Below are 20890 nucleotides of genomic sequence, written 5' to 3'. Positions count from 1 at the left end.
TCGATCGAATCAGTCACGAATCAAACGTCTTAAAAGCAGCACGGCCGTCCCTATTTGGGTGTTCGTATGAGGACCCTATGGGCGAGCTATCACTTGGTCGAACGCTCCCTGTGGGGAAGAGATGGCCAGCGATCAAAATGCGACTTTGTTAGTTTTCAAAAAATAAATATACACCGTCCAACTAGGCTGGCGAAGTTGGATGGACGAGATGATTTGCGGCAGTTGTATACTGTTGTTGACGCAACTTTAGGGTTTAGGGGGTCGCGTGGCCAACCCTCTTTGGGCATGCGATTCGAGGCATCAGGTGTTAGATCGATCAGGTCGGTCGGTCACGTGCATAGGTAGGCCGACAGTGATCACGTTGACATCTTCGGAGCCGCCTGAAATTAAATGTAAGCCTTTCAACTAGGCCAGCGAAGATGGATGGTTGTGATTGATTTACGACAATAGTGGGTTATCGCAAATGCCAATTATGGTTTAGAAACGGCCACATTCACCCTAGTTCGATCAAGCGGTCTGGCGTGCCATTGACTTCCCTTGGGAAAGTCGATCGAGTGGGGATAAAATTGGACCGGTGGTGAACTCATCTGCACCCCCTTGATCGTCTGAAACACGATCTAGGCCGTCCAACTAGGCTGGATAAGTTGGACGGATGTGATCGATTTGCGACAGTAGTATACTGCCACAACCCAAAATTTAAGGTTTTGAAATAGCGTGTTTGCTCGATTTTGGGCAAATGATTTGATGCTCTTTGGTCTTTCCATGGACAGGTCGATCGACCAAGGAATAAGTTGGGCCAACGGCGAACACGTTGACACCTCTTTGATCGCTTGAGATGCGATCTAAGCCGTCCAACTAGGTTGGCTAAGTCAGACAGATGTGATGGGTTTTGAGACCGTTTTGGCTGGTCTTAGCTCGTTTGAATTTGTTTTTATTCAGCGCGAACGCCCATGTTTGGGTCGGCGTTTGAAGCGTTTGTGAACGAGCAAAATAGGGCTCGATCGACTAGGGCACTAGTGGGCCCTCCGGTTGTCACTATGATGATCACCTAGTTCTATTGGGAGTAGTTCAAGCTTGTTAAATCGCGCGGCCAAATCGTGTGGCCGTGATTATTTTTGAGACTGATATGATCGGTCTAGATTTTCCTTAAGGAATTCAAATACGTTCGATCGCGCTAACTTTCAACTAAAAGTGCATCGACACGAAAATCTCTTTGTTAGAGGATGGCGTGTCCTGTGTGAGTATTTTCATGCAGATTCCCGATGCTGACACTTCGGGAGATTCACGCTACTCTACTGAGAGTGAACATTTAATCGTCATGTCATGTCAATATCGGGAGTTCGGATGGGCACATAGCATGGAAAAATATCAAGCAGGTCAATGCATTAGTAAGTAATGCAGTATGTTAAAATTTACAGAATATCTGGGATTGTTGCTCCATGCACCATTATGTATAAATTTCATAGATATGTTGAATTGCTGAGTACATATGTAAGTAAAAAGGTTTATGCACTCATTACTTTTAAACGGTCTCTATTCCTTTGTATGATGACAACGCTAAATATAGGGTTTTACGGTTCTAACCCTGAACTGAAAACTACCATCAACATTAAGTCCCATGTTTAGCACATAACAGTGACATTGTTGCAGGGCAAGCAATAGATGGCGACAGGCAAGAACAAATTGAAAATACAAGGCATGGAACGATTACCAGTAAACACTTGATCTACTCTTGTAATAAGTAGGAGCGTCACTGGTGCATTGTTAGTCCGGCCGTGGAGCGTTGGCGCTCACGGGCAGCTGCCTTCCTCCATGCATTACGAAAGGAAACCCTTTCACATCCGAATTCCAAAAACGTCATGTGTACAAAAGGGGGTCGTCCTTCCTATTTATTATTTGCTCGTCCGCCTGTGTATTTGCTTGCAGCATCCGGTGCTCCTTGTTGTGTTGATCTCCCTCCATTTCCGTAGCAGGGAAGTGGCCGCTGCTTTGAATTTGGGAACACGACTGCCTTGCATCCTCCAGATATTCTGACTAGGACTTGGAGTTGGGTTGTACGTATTCTTTCTTTGACCATCCAACGGTCCTTTCCAGTTCTTAATTAGGGTTTCAACAAGAAGCATGGCTTGGTTGGTGTTGAATCCTCATTTATCGGATGAATCTTGTTACAGTCATTCAGTCTCACTTTAGGGTTTCTGTCGTGTATATATATATATACAGGAAAGCTAAAACACCCTTATCGTGCCGAGATAAAGATTCTCTCGCTGAAACTCTCTGTTTTCATCATGCCAGATAGAAGTGGATCATCTTCTTCGACTCAGCCAGATTCTTCTGCTAAACGCAAGCGGCCTGTATCCAGAGTATGAATTTAAATATTTTTTGATTTTGAGGTAGTAGCTCTGATTTTTCTTTTGGCGTCTAATCATTCTTTTCTTTTAGAGCGGTCCCTGAGCCTCGTGACGATTCTCCTGTCCGGATCATGCGAGTCAAGAAGATCATACCGGCATATTTTCCACTAATGAATATGTATCTGTCTGCCATGGCTATTCGGTGACGCAACCTCCTCCTCTTTCATTTTTTGTAGAGGTATCCTTCTGGGACATGTGTAACAGTGGTTGACGACGATGATTTAACCACTCCCATGCCTTCAAGCTCAAACATGCCTGCTACCGATCTGGAGGACGCTGATTTGGGCATCTCTTCCTACGAGTACCACAACGCGGTCTTGCATTTCGATATTCACATGATATGTTTATCTTCCAGTTACCGAGATGTTGGAGGTTTTCTAGTGAGGAAGGAGTCCATACCCTTGTATACAAAAATATAGAGGAGGTACGACCGTATTGCAACCAGGAACGTGGTGCGGCACTGCTTGTCTGCTTTAGTTACCACGGTGAACTGTCTCCTTCCCATGATTGCCGAGATGGAAGGTACATCCATACGTGATGTTGTTGAATCAACTATTGAAAAGTGGGAAGACATGATATCTACCTGTGAATCCATGGAGTTCAACGTGGGCTGGTTGAGGCAGCGCCTTGATATTATCAAAGTTGATCGAGCCGGAATCATCGCCAATGTCGTTCATGCTGCGAAGTCCATCTTGGAAGAGGAGAAGGCCTTGGATGCGGAATCTGAAAAGGTAGAACATGCGATCCAAAACTTGAAGAGCAAGACTGAAAAGTATCAGGCGAGGCTAAAAATGATGCTTTCAAGGAACTACAACTTGTTGGATGGCCTTTTCTGAGTCGTACTTTTATTTATTGTTTTGAATAAGTGGGCACAATGACGTTTTTATCATCTTTTTTTGTTGTTGGGTTTTTGAACCTTGTTTTGGAAAATGAATTCCAATTCTCCATCCAACTCAACCGCCTGCAATGGTAGATTAATTACGAGTACTATTTTGAATAGAGAACCTTGGACTAATTCTGGAGCATTAGCTGGGAATTCTACCTTGTTTGCACCTTCTGCAGTTGCATAATCAATATGGCAAGTTCCCCTGAAATCCCCATTTTCAAGTAACGAGAAACGCACATCAACAATGTCCCCAGTCTGTTTAAATAATTCAATCCTACAACACCAGCAACAAAAGAGTTTTAAGATAATGAAAGGTGGCGAAGGTTAGAATAACATTAGCATTTGGTTTTGTTAAGCAAATGGAGATTACATTAATATGCTTTAACTAATGGAGAATGTTATAACTAAGATATGAGAAGAATGAAAATGCCTGATTGTTGCGTAGTGAGGCCGTGAGGAATAGAATGATGATCAGGCGTAGTATGCCTTGAGCCACTTTCTGTTGATGACTGCTTCCAATCTTCCTCCATCCTTGATAGACGCATTTATGTGTCTAATTTGTCCTCAATGTTTCGTATTGTTGGTACTCGTTTTCGTCCTTATTATGGTGTTTTGTGTATTTTTAGGTATTTTTGGAAAATAAATATTGTTGGAAAAATCGGCTCGAAAGATCACTCGGAACACCCCCGGAGGACACTTGCTATACGGAGCCCAGATTTGGCTAAGGGGCACCCCAAAAAGGCAGCTGCTATTCGCACCCCACAACTGGTTAGGGGGGCACCATCTTCTTCATTTGAAACTTAAAAATTTGCGGGAAAAATGTGGCAGCTCTCCAAGAATGTTTCGATCGAAATTTGAAGATGTTCTAGGTGGACTAAAGGGCTGAAACTTCATGGGTAGTTGTGATATGTCATAAAAGAGCTGGTATGGGTGTTTGTTTCGATCAAATTTGGCTGGAAAATCCGTGCCAAGGAATCAGGGAAGCCCGTGCATGAGAAGAATAGTTCACGGGTTTTGGAAGATTTATGCGTGTTCTGCTCGTGTATGATGACTCTAGCAACACTCTGGACCGTGAAGAAGATAAATGAGGAGATTTTGCAGCTGTAGAAACACGTGAGAAGCTAAAACAGGGAAGAAAATATTCCTAGAATATTTTTCTTCACTGCCGAGTTTAATGAAAATTTGTGAGAGTTATGGCGTGATATTTTGCTGCTGTTGAGTATATATAGGGTGAGGGGATCATAGAGAAGTGAGAGGGAGAGATTGGGAGAGAAAAACATCACCACAGAGCGAAAAATCAAATTTGCAAAGCTGCAATTTCTGCTGCTGCAAAACTGAAGAACACGAAGAATGGATCTGCACCAGCAGTCGTTTTTGAACAGTGACAACAACTCATTCTGTGGGTCGCAGTTTACAGGCAGGCTTAAAAACGCAACAACAACAGTAGGGCTCCTTGTAACGGTTTTTGCAACAGTTATAAGCGTTGCAAACCCGATTTTTATTATAATTCTCCCTTATTCATCATTTGTAACCCTTTGAGCATAAATGAAATCAACTTTTGAGCATGTTTCCAACATGATGAGCGGCTAATTCTCTCGTAACCAAGGCAATGGATGAAGCTATTCACATGAACAATGGGTAACTATTTCATTTTCTCTAATATTTAATTATAATTCACTCAATCACTGCTTTTGCAGAGTTCTTAAAAGTTTACATAATTTTCTTCATTAGTTGTGATTCAATTAGATAGGTTATGCTTTGGTTAGATAATATATGCTTAAGGGATACAATTAATTTTTGAGAATATGTTTGATTATTTGTGGATTAAGAAATAAAGGATTAAAAGGATAATTAGAGTTATGAAATATTTGACATCTTTCATGTGTAATAGTGGAATCTAGTGTATGGTTACCTCTCGCCCACTTTGTTAATATTTTTGTATATAATTTTATTAAATCTTTAAATTTAATCTTCACAAGTCCGAGAGTTTGAACTTCATTACTACAACAACAATCAAAATTATAATCAATCATCTTTGACAATCTTGTAGTAACCGTTGTTATAAGCCTTGGTGATCACGTAGGGACCTTCCCATTTTGGGGGAAACTTTGGTGCAGACATGTCTTGATGGATATGTTTAGCAGTCTCCAACACTAGATCTCCTACCTTAAAAACTCGTGGCTTTACAGTTTTATCATAGGCTCTCGCGATCCTGCTCCTGTATGCTCGAGCATGCTCTTCCGCTTTAACTCTCCTGAAGTCCAAAGTATCTAATTCCGCAATTCTGGAACTCGATGCTTCGACCTCATTCCATTGAACTTCACTCGTTGCTGCAATTCTAGATGACGGGATTTTATTCTCTGCTGGGAGGATCGCATCAGTGCCATAGACAAGTGAATAAGGAGAGACGCTTGTAGAGTTTAGGTGATGTGCGATACGCCCACAACGCCATTGGTAGTTGTTCGTGCCATGTCTTGGGATTATCGTGCACCGTCCGACTGAGAATTCGGATCAGAGTTTTGTTAGTGCTTTCAGCTTGTCCTTTCCCTTGAGGGTAGTAAGGAGTAGAGAAAATATTTTTAACTCCATATTCTTCAAGTAGCTCTTGCACTTGCTTGTTGGCAAAGGGGGTACCGTTATCAGTAATAATGTGCTTAGGTACACCAAACCGACTGATGATGTATTCCTTAGTAAATGCTGCAATTGTCTCTCCAGTGGTTCCTCGAAGAGCAATGGCTTCAACCCATTTGGTAAAGTATTCCGTCGCAGTTATGATATACTCGTGCTGCTTTGAGGAGGCTGGATTGATTTTCCCAATAATATCAAGTCCCCGGCTTTAGAAAGGCCATGGACTACTTATTGAGTGAAGTGGGGTGCAAGGCACGTGGATGAGATTCCTGTGAGTCTGGCATTCACGGCATCTCTGAATAAATGTTGTTGCTTCATCTTCCCTTGGTGTTCGCCTTCATGCGTCTCTTTTAACATAATTGGGGTTTCAGATTTTTCCAAACACCATAGCAGGTTGCCTACAAATCTTTTGTGATGTAGGATTTCCTCATGAAATACGAATCTCTTGGCATTCTGTTTCAACTTAGAGCATCCTTCTTGTTGGAAGGCAACACACCATCGCGAAGATAATTGATGTATGGTTCTCGCCAGTCCCCAGCATAGTCAACGTTAAAGACCTCCAATTGATGTGATGGGCCCTGACAACTAGAGCAAGAACCCCTGGAGCGATCGAGATTGATTCTCCATATCCGGCCAGTAGTAGCAAAGACGTCGGTACAGAGTCACTACCAACGTTTGTCCGCATATCTCGCTGTGAATACGGTTAACTTGTAGTTGTGCTTCCTCATCTCCAAGACATCTTGACAGAGACGCATCTGGATTCCGGTGGTATAACACTCCATGAAGCATAAAAAAGCTTTGCAGGATTTTGAGACTGACCTTTCCTTGTGAGAGCGAACTGTTTAGCTCTTGAACAATTGGAGTTCTCCAATCGTTGGTTTCAGCGTCTTTAGATTGTGAAAGCCATGTTGACGCCACAGTCCGCCTCTTTACAATCAAAGTTTCTTCCAAGCCTTCAAATTGCAGCTTCGAGGATAATGTGTCTAGGCAATTGGCGTATTTGTTGTTATTGCGGCCAATATGGGTTATGGTTGCGTCAGCAAAGTAGTTCAATAGATTTTGTGCCTCAGATCTATAAGGGGCCAGTGTCACCTATTTGAGCGAGTATATTCCATTCATTTGATTGACCAGCAATTTAAAGTCGCCTCTTACTTCCAGGTATGTGGCTACTGCTTGTATTGATAGTGACAATCCTATGAGGAAAGCTTTGTATTCTGCCGAATTTTTGGTGCACTGAAAGTCCAGATTGAAAGAATGTGAAAAGACTTCGACCGTTAGAGACACTAGAACTATGCCCGCTCCTCCCGTATTATTACCAGGAGTAGCAGAACCATCGAAATATAATAGCCATGCCTCCTCTTTGACAAGAGAGATTTCTGGAAATTCTCCAGGAAGGTCTTCATGCAGTGCAGTAGTTCCTTCTTTTGGGAATTCCGCTAGCAGGTCTGCTACCGCTTGCCCTTTGATAGATTTTGGAGGAGCGCACGTTATATCAAACTCTGACATTTGGAGCATCCATTTGGTCGGTCGGCCGATCAAGGCCGTTTTTGAGAGTAAGAACTTGATAGGGTCAGCTTTGGATATTAAAATCACTTTGTTCGACACTAGATAATGTCTGAATTTCTGTGCGGCGTGAACTAAGGCTCAACATGATTCCTCTGCTTTGGGGTATTTGAGTTCAGCATCCCTCAAAATACGACTGAAGTAGTATATAGGGTGTTCGATCCCCTCATCATCCTCTTGGGCAAGGAGGGCCCCAACAACAACATCGCTAGAGGCAGTGTAGAGACATAGCGGTCTTCCTCGTACGGGAGATTTCATGACAGCAGGTGATGAAAATATTTGCTGGATCTTTCGAAACGCTTCTTGTTGCTTTGTGCTCCAAATGAAACTCGCTCCCTTCTTCAGCAAGGGGGTGAATGAAGCGATAAGCTGAGCCAAACCAGGTATAAAACGTCGGATGTAGTTTATCTTACCCATGAAGCTCTGGAGTTCTTTCACATTTTGAGGAGGAGGCATCGTGAGAATAACTTGGTGTGGATGGGGGAAATCGATTGGATGGTTTTTTTAGGGAAGTGAAGAGACAAGCGTGTTGTCGAGACTCCTCAACCGAGAAAACTACTTAACCTCACACATATGCACTGCAAAGGGAGTGCTTAGATTCGAGAGATGAATCTGTAGGACTCCGGCCTAAACCAATTCAATGGCCGTTCCAGAGTCAATTCGGTTGCAAAGAGGAAGATAGGTTGATCTGTAGGAGGGAAGCTGAGAATTGTGTGGGATCAGTGATAATCAAGGATTGTGGATGTGTTGAAGGTTTCTGCAAATTTCGGTGAACTGATGAGTTCGAATAAGTTATGGTAGATTGATGAATTCTTGAGAGTAGTTACTCGAGAAATTCTGTGTAGAAAATTGCTGATTGCTGATAATCATGGATGCAGATACTTATTTATATTGTCAGAATAGTAAAACACCTTGATCCCTGTAAGTGTGGCGGTTTCTTGAGTGAAAGAGTAGGAAAGTGGAAGATCATGGTGAAACCAGTTCCAGATCGTGCGGAAACTTGGTTAACCGTCTACCCACTACTTTGCTAACTCCTTCAACCGTTGCACGACTTACTCACATTTCTCATCGTGGATGAATCTACGTGCTGTAGTCTTCCAGACCAAAATCCTAATTGATATCCCCCTGTTTGAGGGTGAAAACGGTTTCTGCTGATTTTGGTAATTTCGCGTGAGTGGGTGAGAAACGAGTCTAAACCCTAAACAATGTACTGCAAGGGAGTACTTTAGATTCGAGAGATCAATCTATACAAATCCGGCCTAAACCAAGAAATGGTCGTTCCAGACTTGTTTCGGTCACAAAGAGGAGGAGAAGGGTTGGTTTTGGTGAGGGAAACGAAGAGAGTGTTGAGACCAGAATAGTTGGTTCGGGAAGAGTAGTTGTTTGACTTGTATCAGAAAGCGTAAGCTAACAGATGGGAAAGCTAACAAATGTTTTATGAGTGTTGTATGCTCCTGACCAAAACTTGTTTTTTGGTAGAAATAGGTAAGACCTATTTATACAAGTCGAAGTGAAACGTACTCTGGTCTCGTAAGAAATGGAAAACGGATGAGTAAATGAGAGTAGGTAGTAACCGGTAACACCTGGAATTGATGTTCCATAATGAAGGAAAGCGTTTCACCATTACTCCCTGTATTTACTAACCGCCTCATCCTTATGACATTGTCTTGTAACAGGCGTAACGTAGGCCGCACGCTGTAAACCGCCAAACCAATACCCAATGAGCATCCCAAAGTTTGTGATATATGTTGATGTCTCGAGTGTTTTTGTGGAAAACATGTAGCATGTTGTTGTTGTTTGGAAAGTTGAGCTTGGGATACTTGCCGGCTCGGTGGTAACCTTCGACGGTCGATATTTTGCATCTTGAGAGGAAGAGTAGCCATTGATTATTCCAACCCTTCGTTTGGTATCCATCGGTATGAAAGCATGGCTGGCATGGCTTTGATATGATTAGGCGCGGCCAAGCCAGGACTTTGGCATAGCGGTGCGGCTGGCATGGTTGGCATGCCTTGGCGTGGAGGTGTGGCTGGCGCGGCATGCCATTGGCACATGTGGCATGCCTTGACGTGGTTTAGGCATGGCTAAAACTAGGGTTTTGGCGTTGGGCCAAAGGTTACCATGTATTGGTTGGTGACCTTGGACGGCTAAGATCTGTGTCTCAGATGGAAGGGTGGTCGTTGATTGTTGCAACCCTTCGTTTTGGCAGCCGTAAAGGAAAGGCCGGCATGGTTTAGGCGTGGGAAGGTGGCTAGCACGGCATGCCATTGGCACATGTGGCATGGTCGTCATGCCTTGGCGCGGTTTAGGCGCGGCCAAAACTAGGGTTTTGGCGTTGGTCCAAAGGTTACCATGCGTTGGTTGGTGACCTTGTGATAGACGCATTTATGTGTCTAATATAGCTCATTTGTATATATTGTTAGTACTCGATATTGTACTTATTTGGTTATTTTATATATTTGTAGGTGTTTTTGGAAAATAATCTCTTGCGGCGAATTTGGCTAAAAATGTGGCATTTGGACCTCCGTTGATAACGTACCGGAAGCGCCTCAGAAGTGTACCGGAAGTATCCCAGAAATACCCCGGAGGAACCCCGAAAAAAAATGCGGAAAATGCCCCAGAGGACACTTGCTATACGGACCCTTGATTTTGGATAAGGGGTAACCTAATTACTAAGAGGTGACCCATTTCCAGGCATCTGCTAAAGGGAGACCAGCCACAGATAAGGGGAGGTCAACTTCTCAAATTCAAAAGAAAATTTTGGCGGGAAAAAAGGCAGCAGCGTCAACAGTTTTGGATCAAGGATTTGAGCGACCTAGCAGGCGATTCAATGGGCAAATTTGGTACCCACGGACTCTACAAGACATAAGGGACCTGTTAGAAGCGATTAGACCCATCTAATTGGGCTGGATAAGTCAGAAAATCCACACAAAGTCAAGACAGTGCACACGGTCCCTGTTTAGGGTTTTGAATTGGTTTGAAAGATTTGGGAGAGATTCTTGCGTGGGATATACTTCAAAAAAGTTGAGTTCAAGTCAGAGAAGATTTTGGGAGCAATAGAATAGCTCACATACGCATACAAAGATCGACAGATGGAATTATTGTTCAAACTGCACGTGAAGAATAAGAGATTTATTCTCGAATTTGATCGAGTTTCTAGGGAATATGAAGGCTATATAAGTGTTGGTTTACATTAAAGAAAGGTTAGAAACCTTTAGGAGAGAGTTTAGAGTCGATGAGAGCCTAGGAGAAGCAATTATAGAGGAGACAACGCTGCTGCTGCTGCCATTAAAGCTTCTGAAGAACACGAAGAACAGACTCGCAGAGTCAGTCGTTCTTCAGCAGACTTATTTTCATACCACTGTCGTTGTTTCACAGCAGTAGATAGTTATCGTTTACAGCAGTCTTAAATTACCATACTCTTTTGTAACAGTGGCGCTGTAACACCACTACAGCGTTGCAAATTCCTTTTTCATCTTATATTCATCAATAAGAACACCTATTTTAGCCATGAATTTATCTTGTGAGTGTGTTTTTGGGATGAGGAGCTAAACCCATTAGCCAAGGCGACGGAGGAAGCCATTGGTCCTTATTTATGGTATAATTCTAACTTTATTATTTATTTGCAATATTATTACATGATTATTTGCATGGAATTTTAATTGAAAAATTGATTTTTATTGAATAATTGTGATTCATTTTGATGGAGCATGCTTAGTTTAAGACTCTTGATGTTTCATGCTTGGTGTTTACATTTATTACTTCAAAAATCTACAAAAGGCATAATATTAGAATCACTCTAAAAGAAAAATTGCATGAATATTAATTATTAGAATTTATCAAATAATGGGTCAATGGTGGAATCCAAGTCTTGGTGTTTTTCTCTAAAGGTTTGAACTATTTTATTTATTTGTGTGTTTAATTTAAATCTAAAAAATTGTTTTCTTCACAAGTCTGAAAAGACCCTTTTTACCACTACTACACATCACTATTTGAAAAACAAATTTTTGGCGCCGCCGACGCGGACTGTGTTTAGTTAGCATTTTTTTTAGATTTTTTTTTTTATTATTTTGTTCTTCTTTACGTTTTTGGTTTTTTTTGTTTCCTTGCAGATTTTTGAAGTTGGAGCGAAGACAATTTGCCAAAGCTTGTGGTGATTTACTTAAAGTTTGGGAGCGAAAAGCAAAGCTAAAGGAGCGAAAGAAGAAGATTTTTTTATTTATTTGTAAAAAGAGAAAAAAAAAGAGAGACATTTTTTTTTGTAATTTTTTTTTTAGACTTTCTTTTCTTTTGTATTTTTTTTTGGACTTTGGACATTAATTTTGGGACATTTTTATTTTTATTTTTAAACCCTACGGAAGGGTACCCTTAAATATAAACTGTTTGCAGGGAAGGACGGTGATTACAATAGTCTCGGCCCCTCGGGTTCGCACACGGCATAGGAGTCGTGGCCCGAGTCGACTTCAGCGGTTCTTCGCCCGTCTGGTACGGGAGGTAAAATTCTAAACACCCGCGAATCTCCTGCAAGCGGGTTACTGGACTCCTTAAGGTGAATATATGCTGAGGACTTGAATATGGACTGTTTTTAAATTCCTAGTAAAGGGCAAGGACTGGACCATATAAGATAAGGGTTCGGATTTCATCACCGCTCCCTTCTTGCCCGCCTTAGGAAAACGAAACCTAAAGCGAACCTAAGCCTAAAATTTGGACTAGAAAGAGACCTATAGGGTATCGAGCTTAACAGGACAATCATTCGAAAAATATTGGTTACTCTTTTAAGCACACCTCGAAGTTCTTGACGGTTTCTGCGAGTTGAATGCGTGACTGCGCCGCATTGGATCGGTGAGGTTTTGGGTATCAAAGCTCCACTGAGCTTCCCTCGCCTCGATTCAACTTGCTTAACTCGGATTGATTCCAGAGGGGTTTGCTCAAATTGTAACGAATTCCCTTTCGAAGGATTAGAAGCTGGTCTAGAAACAATCTAAGTGGAGCCATCATGCTTGTTGTTTGCTAGAAATCTTTAGGTTTGCTGTGGTAAAGTCGAGTCAGCCTGCTGTGTGATTGCTAGAACCTTCCTGTTAGGATTTTTATTTCTTTTTGAATTCTTTTTAGTGTATGCCCGATTTTGTTAGGGCTTGGAAAAGAGATACTCTAGGTCGATTGATTAGCGAAAAACCTAGTAGTTCTTCTGATTTAAGCAGGGAGCTCGAAGATTCTTCTTTTGAGAGCCCTGTTTTTGGAAACTTCTGTTTTGAGAATCTGTCTCTTTGTGAGGAAGTACCCCTAGTACTTCTGTTGTGCCAGCGATGGCAACTTTGAAAGATTACATGTTCCCAACTAGGACCAACCGAGCTTCATGCATTAAATTGCCAGCCACTACGGCTAATTTCGAGATAAAACCTAGTATTCTTCAAATGATCCCTATATTCTTAGGAAAAGATGATGAGAACCCTTATTTTCATATTAGGGACTTTGAGGAAATCTGTGGGACAATTAGATAAAGACCTTACTGATGAAGTCTTGAAACTTAAGATGTTTCCCTTTTCCTTGAGAGATAAAGCCAAGACCTGGCTTAACAACCTACCGTCTGAATCCATAGAAACATGGCAGGAACTTATCGCTGCCTTCTATATGAAATTCTACCCTAAGCATAAAACTGCAGCTGTTAGGCAGAAAATTAGTGCTAGTGTGCAACAAGAGGGAGAGTCTCTTTATAGGTTTTTAGAGCGATTCAATGATCTCCTATCTCAGTGTCCTCACCATGGATTTGATAATATGAAACTTGTACAGATTATTTATGATGGTTTAGACTATTCGACCAAAGCCATGGTTGAGTCTATGTGCGCTGGTGAGTTCACTAGTAAAAATGCTGATGATGCTTTTACCTTCTTAGGAGCTATCGCTGAAAAATCCCAACAGTGGGAATCTTGTGTTGAACCCCCTAAAAGACTCTTGTTAATAGAAGTAGCACCAATATGGTAGATACGAGTTTTGCGTCAGATGCTAAGTTTGCTGCTTTGTCCAGAAGGTTAGAAGCTTTAGAAATGGGTCAGTCTAAAAATAGGCCCCTTGTTGAACCTAATAGAGCCTCTCAAGTCTCTAGTTGTGGAATAGAGCCCGATAATTCATTTTGGGAAGGTCAGTTAGTGAAGAACAAGCCCATGCTGTCTATAACAACTCTAGGTTTGAGAACCGTCAGAAGTTTGACCCATACTCAGAAACCTACAACCCTGGTTGGAGAAACCATCCTAATTTCTCTTGGTCTAAGGGCCAGAGTCAAGGCCAGTCTAGCAATTCTCAGCCTCCCCCAGGTTTTGGTTTTAAGAACTCTTCAGGTCAAACCCAGTTTCAGAACACTTCCGAGAAAAAGATCTCTACCTTAGAGGAACTATCACTATGTTAGCAAATAACCATGAAATGCTAACAAAGAACCACATGAGCTTTCAACAAGAAACTAGGCAAGAATTGAAGAATAATTCCCAGAGTCTTGCCAAGTTAGAACTTCAAGTAGGACAAATAGCTAAGTTTAAGTGAGAGAGAGATGGAAGGTTCCCTAGTCATACTGATCCTAACCCTAGAGGAGAGAAATCGTACAATCATGTGAATGCTGTCACAACCCTAAGAAGTGGAAAGAAAGTTGACAACAAGGTCGCCATGCCTGATAGTGAACATGCTGTAGTTCACCCTGCTGAGCCAGAAAATGAGGAGACTGATAGAGTCTCCAAAGAGACCAATGAGGGTCCTGTTGAGCCCACTTTGTTCCCAGCCCCGTTTCCCCAGCTGCTAGTTCCGACTAAGAGGGAGTCCAACTTTAATGATATATTGGAGGTTTTTAAGCAGGTTAATATCAACCTTCCATTATTAGATGCAATTAGGCAGATTCCCTCTTATGCCAAGTTCCTTAAGGACTTGTGTACGCGAAAGCGTAAGCTCAGTGTCCAGAAGAAAGCCTTCATAGCTAGTCATGTGAGTTCTATTATTCAGAATACCACTACTCCTAAGTATAAAGACCCAGGGTCCCCTACCATTTCTTGTACAATAGGTAAGTACCGTGTTGAGAAAGCGTTGCTTGACTTAGGAGCCAGTGTGAACTTACTGCCATACCATGTGTACCTTAAGCTAGGACTTGGTGAGATGAAACCTACCCAGATAACACTCCAGTTAGCTGATAGGTCCGTTAAAATCCCTCGTGGTGTGATCGAGGATGTTCTTATTGAGGTCGACAAGTTTATTTATCCAGTGGATTTCGTGGTCCTAGATACCCAACCTGTCCCCGACCCAGAGAACCAAATACCTGTGATTTTAGGTCGCCCATTCTTAGCTACGTCTAATGCGATCATAAACTGTCGAAATGGTATTATGAATCTATCTTTTGGTAATATGACTATTGAGCTGAATATTTTTAATGTAAACAAGCTACATTCTGAGCTAGATAGCACATGTATTGAAGAGGTGAACATGATAGGAACCTTAGTTCAGGAGTCATTACCAAACATCGTACCGGAAAATACATTGGAGAGTTGTTTATCCCATTTTAGCCTGGATTTCGACGATGATAGTAACATTGAACAAGTAAATGCTCTGTTGGATTCTGTTCCTATGTTAGATATTGATATATGGAAAGATAGGTTCGAACCATTACTAGCTTCTGAGTCTATCTTAATACCTTATTTAAAAGAGCCTCCTGAGTTGGAGTCTAATTATACATTTTTAGGCCCACCCGAGTCTTTCCCTGTGATTATAGCCTCCGATTTGGATAGTGATCAGGAAAGTAGTCCAGAGACCGTGCTTCAAGAAAATAAGGAAGCCTTAGAGTGGACCATAGAAGATATGAAGCAAGCTGAGGATGAACCACCTGATTATGACTTAGAGAAAGCAATTGACCTTTTTCAAGAACCCGATGGTCTAGAAATTAGGAACATTGTGACTAGTCATTGTAGAGGCACCCAAAATTCTAAGTTTGGGGGTAGAGATTGTCAATTATCCCCAATAGAAGTCCCTAACTTGGGACTCAAGCCTAGTGCATCTGAGGTATCGCTTGAGTGTATTCAGACTCCACAACCTGATCCGCCTGATAATGTCCAGGAGAAAATCCAAATGTTAGAGACCCGTTTTTCGGATGAATCTGTTTGCCGAGACACTCATATGAAGCCCAAGTGGGCACCTCAGATAAATCCAGTTGTCTTGCGAGAAACTTTAGATCAGGTTGTGCTCTATCTGCTCATTTTTCTGATCTTGAGCATTTGTCTCCTATTTGTGGCAGTTCTATTTGGTCTTATGGACCCACAATTATTTCGACTATTGGTATACGACTTTGGAAGGTGAAAATTCTTTTTGAGGTATTTGATGTCTAGCTAATGACTATAAATTTAGCATTTACTGGGAGGCTCCCGCGTTCATGTGATACGGTAATATCCTTCCTTATTTCTTTTCCCTCCAGTGGTAATAGTTTCTCCTTGTTCATGCTTTTATTTTCATCCTTAGAACATTGAGGACAATGTAAGATTTAAGTTTGGGGGTGGGGAAGAAACACTTTTTGTTAGCTTTTAGTTGCAATAAATAAACTCCAGAGCCTAGAAATTTATGCCTATTGAGGATTGCACTAACTAATCTAAGTGGATGGAAGCATTTTGATTGTAGGAGTTTGAGGAACCAATCTGATTAGATGGAAACATCTAAAGAGTCTATTCATAAAAGCACAGAGCTCAGATGTTAGAAATAACATGATAGTTTCACCATATCTCGTTGAGTCCTTTTCACTTCTATTTTTATTTTATTTTGTTTTTAAACTATGTTTCTCTAAGTGATAGGTGGGGCCCACGATTCAAGTTGTTACCAATGCTAGGGTGAATTAGAGTGATTGAGATACCATGAAAAAAAAAAAAAAAAAGTTGAAAAAGAAAAGATGAAAAAAAAAAAAAAGAAAAAAAAAAAAGAAAAAAAAAAAAAAAAAAGAAAGAAAGAAATTGAGACCAGACCATTTGACCAAAAGGAATAAATTCAATAAAGTCGACCACTGGTACCCTTGTATATGCCAGTTGTGTTGACCTAGAGTTAGGTTATCGACCACTGGTACCCTTGTATATGCCAGTGTATTGATATTAGTCAGACTAGTATCTCAATCCATTAGGATAGGTTCATTTTGGCGGAGGCCTTCAGACAGATATGGGAAACGCCGTTCACTTAGTAAACATCAAAACCATCTATGTTTTTCTATATCCATCTCTTAATCTTTCCATGTGATTAGTTTGACTCCGAATATGATGTCCATAGTGCAACTATCTGAGTAGAGCTCTGTCACTTTATATGAATTTTAGTATGCTTGAGTGCAAACTCGTGTACAGCAATTGGAATTTCGCATCAGGGTACTTCTTCCTGTAGTCAATAAGTATGCCAACCAAGGAGATTCTTTAGTGCCTTCCAAGGTTCTGCGTAGATAGCTAAGGTCTGGAGTACAGGTTTTGTGGGTATATCTCTGGTAAGCCCTCCCGAGACTATAACTCGGCCACTAGGGCCACCTAGGGGTTTAAAGGCTTATTGCATACGCTAAATGCAATCGACGATGCCTGCGACAGTGAGTTAGGATTTTATTTTGTAGTTTTGATTTGCTCGGGACTAGCAAATAATAAGTTTGGGGGTATTTGATAGACGCATTTATGTGTCTAATATAGCTCATTTGTATATATTGTTAGTACTCGATATTGTACTTATTTGGTTATTTTATGTATTTGTAGGTGTTTTTGGAAAATAATCTCTTGCGGCGAATTTGGCTAAAAATGTGGCATTTGGACCTCCGTTGATAACGTACCGGAAGCGCCTCAGAAGTGTACCGGAAGTATCCCAGAAATACCCCGGAGGAACCCCGAAAAAAAATGCGGAAAATGCCCCAGAGGACACTTGCTATACGGACCCTTGATTTTGGATAAGGGGTAACCTAATTACTAAGGGGTGACCCATTTCCAGGCATCTGCTAAAGGGAGACCAGCCACAGATAAGGGGAGGTCAACTTCTCAAATTCAAAAGAAAATTTTGGCGGGAAAAAAGGCAGCAGCGTCAACAGTTTTGGATCAAGGATTTGAGCGACCTAGCAGGCGATTCAATGGGCAAATTTGGTACCCACGGACTCTACAAGACATAAGGGACCTGTTAGAAGCGATTAGACCCATCTAATTGGGCTGGATAAGTCAGAAAATCCACACAAAGTCAAGACAGTGCACACGGTCCCTGTTTAGGGTTTTGAATTGGTTTGAAAGATTTGGGAGAGATTCTTGCGTGGGATATACTTCAAAACAGTTGAGTTCAAGTCAGAGAAGATTTTGGGAGCAATAGAATAGCTCACAGACGCATACAAAGATCGACAGATGGAATTATTGTTCAAACTGCACGTGAAGAATAAGAGATTTATTCTCGAATTTGATCGAGTTTCTAGGGAATCTGAAGGCTATATAAGTGTTGGTTTACATAAAGAAAGGTTAGAAACCTTTAGGAGAGAGTTTAGAGTCGATGAGAGCCTAGGAGAAGCAATTATAGAGGAGACAACGCTGCTGCTGCTGCCATTAAAGCTTCTGAAGAACACGAAGAACAGACTCGCAGAGTCAGTCGTTCTTCAGCAGACTTATTTTCATACCACTGTCGTTGTTTCACAGCAGTAGATAGTTATCGTTTACAGCAGTCTTAAATTACCATACTTTGTAACACCTGTAACACCACTACAGCGTTGCAAATTCCTTTTCATCTTATATTCATCAATAAAACACCTATTTTAGCCATGAATTTATCTTGTGAGTGTGTTTTTGGGATGAGGAGCTAAACCCATTAGCCAAGGCGACGGAGGAAGCCATTGGTCCTTATTTATGGTATAATTCTAACTTTATTATTTATTTGCAATATTATTACATGATTATTTGCATGGAATTTTAATTGAAAAATTGATTTTTATTGAATAATTGTGATTCATTTTGATGGAGCGGCTTAGTTTAAGACTCTTGATGTTTCATGCTTGGTGTTTACATTTATTACTTCAAAAATCTACAAAAGGCATAATATTAGAATCACTCTAAAAGAAAAATTGCATGAATATTAATTATTAGAATTTATCAAATAATGGGTCAATGGTGGAATCCAAGTCTTGGTGTTTTTCTCTAAAGGTTTGAACTATTTTATTTATTTGTGTGTTTAATTTAAATCTAAAAAAAATTGTTTTCTTCACAAGTCTGAAAAGACCCCTTTTACCACTACTACTACAATCACTATTTGATAAACCATCACCTTGGACGGCTAAGATCTGCGTCTCAGATAGAAGGGTGGTCGGTGATTGTTGCAACCCTTCGTTTTGGCAGCTGTAAAGGAAAGTCCAACATGGCATGGTTTAGGCGCGGCAAGGTGGATGGCACGGCATGCTATTGGCATATGTGGCATGGTCGGCATGCCTTGGCGCGGTTCAGGCGCGGCCAAAACTAGGGTTTTGGCGTTGGGCCAAGGTTACCATGCGTTGGTAGGTGACCTTGGACGGTTAAGATCTGCGTCTTAGATGGAAGAGTGGCCGTTGATTGTTGCAACCCTTCGTTTTGGCAGTTGTAAAGGAAAGGACAGCATGGCATGGTTTAGGCGCGGCGAGGTGGCTGGCACAGCATGCCATTGGCATATGTGGCATGGTCGGCATGCCTTGGCCCGGTTCAGGCGCGGCCAAAACTAGGGTTTTTGATTTGGGCCAAGGTTACCATGCATTGGTAGGTGACCTTGGACGGCTAAGATCTCAGATGGAAGGGTGGTCGTTGATTGTTGCAACCCTTCGTTTTGGCACCCGTAAAGGAAAGGCCGGCATGGCATGGTTTAGGCGCGACAAGGTGGCTGGAACGACATGCCATTGGCACATGTGGCATGGTCGGCATGCCTTGGCGCGGTTTAGGTGCGTCCAAAACTAGGGTTTAGGCATTGGGCCAAAACTGGATGTGTTTGGCAGTCTTCAGTACCAAATCTCCCACTTGAAAAACCCGAGGCTTGACGGTTTTGTTATATGCTCTGGAAATCCTATTTCTGTACGCTCTTGCGTGCTCTTCCGCCTTGGATCTTCAGGAATCTACAGTGTCCAATTCTGCTACCCTGGCCCTCAATGCTTCAGCTTCATTCCATCGAACTCCGCCTGCTTTGGCAATCCTAGCCAATGGGATTTTAACTTCTGCTAGGAGGATTGCGTCTGCGCCGTAAACGAGGGAGTAGGGAGAGGCTCCAGTGGAACTTCTTGGTGATGTCCGACGCCCAGAGTGCCATTGGCAATTGCTCGTACCATGTCCGAGGATTATCGTGCACTGTCCGACTGAGGATTCGATCAAAATTTTGTTGGTACTTTCATCCTGTCCGTTCCCTTGGGGGTAGTACGCGGTGGAGAAGACTTTCCTAATTCCATATTCTTCAAGTAATTCCTGTACTTGCTTGTTTGCAAAAAGAGTGCCGTTGTCGGTGATGATGTGTTTAGGCACGCCAAATCGGCAGATAATATACTCCTTAATGAGTGCCGCGATTGTGGGTCCATTAGTTCCTCGTAAAGGTATGGCTTCGACCCATTTGGTGAAATATTCAGTTGTTGTTATTATGTACTCGTGATGCTTTGAGGACGGTGATAGACGCATTTATGTGTCTAATATAGCTCATTTGTATATATTGTTAGTGCTCAATTTTGTACTTATTTGGTTATTTTATTTATTTGTAGGTGTTTTTAGAAGAATAAGGATTTTGCGGCGAAATTGGCTGAAATGCGGCGTTTGGACCTCCGTTGATAGCGTACCGGAAGTACCCAGAAATACCCCGGAGGAACCCCGGAAAAGTGCGGAAAATGCCCCAGAGGACACTTGCTATACGGATCCTTGATTTTGGATAAGGGGTAACCTAATTACGGGGTGACCCTTTCCAGGCAGCTGCTAAAGGGAGACAGCCACAGATAAGGGGAGGTCACAACTTCTCAAATTTAAAAGCAAATTTTGGCGGGGGAAAATGCATGCATCGTCTGGCGATTTTGGTTCGATTATTGGAGGAGTTTTAATGCGATTTTAAACACCGGAAATCAGTTGGGATAATCCTGTTAGACCTAAACAGACCCTATGCAAGTGATTGGGCTGATCGAATTGGGCGGAAAGTCCGTGAGAAGCGATCAAAGTCCAAACAGAATATGTGTTCTCTGTGAAGTTTTCAAATATATTTAGAGATTCTGGGAGAGTTTTACGTTGAAGTAAAGTGTATCTAGTCTTGTTTAAGGATTAGGAGAATTTTGGAGCGTAAGAAATTGCCAGAAGACGCGTACAAAGCAACAGAAAAGAGATTTCTCTCTCAACTGCACGTGATGAAGAAAAAGGGAGTAAACTCGGATTTCAATCGAGTTATTTGGACCCTATTGGTATAAAGGCTGGTGGGA

The sequence above is a fragment of the Papaver somniferum genome, chromosome 2 (assembly GCF_003573695.1).
Source record: "Papaver somniferum cultivar HN1 chromosome 2, ASM357369v1, whole genome shotgun sequence".
Taxonomy (NCBI): domain Eukaryota; kingdom Viridiplantae; phylum Streptophyta; class Magnoliopsida; order Ranunculales; family Papaveraceae; genus Papaver; species Papaver somniferum.
Note: the sequence above shows the minus strand (reverse complement) of the source record.